Here is a 2,159-nt window from a genome sequence, read left to right on the forward strand (position 1 = left end):
TTCTTTGTGGTGAGGGTTGGAACCTCTGTGGACAAGACTTGTTACAGCTCATCCTGCAGATACTCAATCGGATAGGGATCTAGGGAGCTTTGAGGTCAGGTCAACACCGCGGGCTCTTTGTTGTGTTTCTTGAGCCGTTCCTGAGCAGCTTTTGTGGTGTTGGAGGGCACACTGTCCTACTGAGGGAGACCACAAGCATTTGAAAGCACCTTTTGCACTAATGTAACATGTTAAAAGCGCTATACAAATAAAGTGTTACTTACCTTTTGCACTAATGTTTAGGTGGGTGACACAAAGTAAGTTTCCTAGGAGAACATTGCATTGCAACGAGAGGATCAATGTTATATCCTTCACCTGGTAGTAGTTTTAATGTTGTGACTGATCTGTGCAACTTTTACACATTTAGGGTCTTTCTTGCGACACCATTTACTCCCAACCAAAAGTTTGTAAAAGACAACTCCGCCCAATGTACTCCGAAGACAAATGTTTTAAAAGAAAATGGACCCAAATAGTGGCTAGTTGTGATTGAATCAATGCTAATCAGACAAATAATACTAATCGGCATTAATGGCATTTAAAACTATGCCTAACACCTGATTATTACTGTAATACCACATACACAGCGTGCATAGCAGGAGTTGTATAATCCTCGAAAGAAGAACCTTCAGAAAAACTCCGCAGAACAGGAAACTGTAAAACAAGCACTGCAACCAGCACTGCCAATTATAACGTATTTGTCTCCCCCACTCTATACAATAATCCCGGAGTCAAACCACATCCAGTGTTGCTGTTGACAGTCTAAGACTTCATTGCAGCATAATTAGCTTTGAGGTGGTTGCTGAAAGTAAACAGATAAACTAATACAAAGATACTCAGCAGCTATTAAGAGCTCCTCACTGACTGATCCAGACCATGGCGGAGGGGAAAGCTGGTGACTCCAACTCTCTCCTCAAACAGAGGTTGTACATTATGTTTTGCTTGCTGGGTAATTAGGTGGCAGATTTTTGTGTTTGAAGTATGCACGCCTGTCTCCGTGTGGATAGCCTTGTGTTGTGCGTTAAGCTCATCTGCCAGCTCGCCTGTACCTGCATGTGTGTGTGTGTCTGCGCTTGTTTTGGGCAAATCACCTTCATTATAAATGTGTCTCATTACCTTAATGAGACGATTTCATTATCACTTAAACGACCTTGTCCCCGGTGCTAAACAAGGCCGGTTGTTACAAACCCAGTGGGCTTCTTGAGTTGAATCGCAGCGGGGGGCCAGGCAGGAGGGCGGCTAGACAGGTGCTGCCAGCTGTAATTTGAATGAAGACATCTAATTGAAGTGCACGACTGCATGTACACCCGAGTTTGTGCACGTTTGACTGTAGATGAGGGTTAAACACGCAAGTGTGGAGTGGATTGGAGATTTACTCGACACACGTGGGGCGATGCTGCTCTCAGATGAATGAATCTCATTAGCTCACTGATTTGGATTAAAGTTCAGGGAAAAGGTTGAGTTTAATGTATAATGTCTGCTGAGTAACGTATAGACTTGAAATGTCTTGATTCCTGTTGTTTATTATACTTCGCTCCTAATTAAAATATATTAGACTAGAAAGCAGAAGTCTTACTGAAACATCAAACTCTAGGTCTTTATAAAGTAGTTTAAATGAAATGATTTATCACCATTAATGTATAGGGGCGACGTGTACATTTCAAGCAGCCCCATCCCCAAACAAAACACACAAAAGAGGACAGAAGAGTAAAACATGGATATATGCGTGCCGACTCAGTGGAGGTAATATTAAACACAGGTGAACAAAATCCTGAAAAGCAATATAACAATGCAATATGATAAAAGTGTCATCTGATGCCTGATTTCTGTGATTTATTTTGCATAAATAAAGACATTATTCACCAGAAAAAAAGCAGAAATTGCACCAGAATAACACAAACTATGATTAGAGAAACTCAAACATGACGTCTTGGCTATTGTTTCTCCTTCCTACTGTGACCTAAAACAGTATAGCCACATTGTTGTTGTTGTTGTTGTTGTTGTTGTTAATGTAGTACAGTAATTTTTTATGCACGTGAATATAATTTTCCTATCTATCTATCTATCTATCTATCTATCTATCTATCTATCTATCTATCTATCTATCTATCTATCTATCTATC

The sequence above is a fragment of the Stegastes partitus genome, unplaced genomic scaffold, assembly GCF_000690725.1.
Source record: "Stegastes partitus isolate 25-593 unplaced genomic scaffold, Stegastes_partitus-1.0.2 Scaffold40, whole genome shotgun sequence".
In the NCBI taxonomy this organism is placed as follows: Eukaryota; Metazoa; Chordata; class Actinopteri; family Pomacentridae; genus Stegastes; species Stegastes partitus.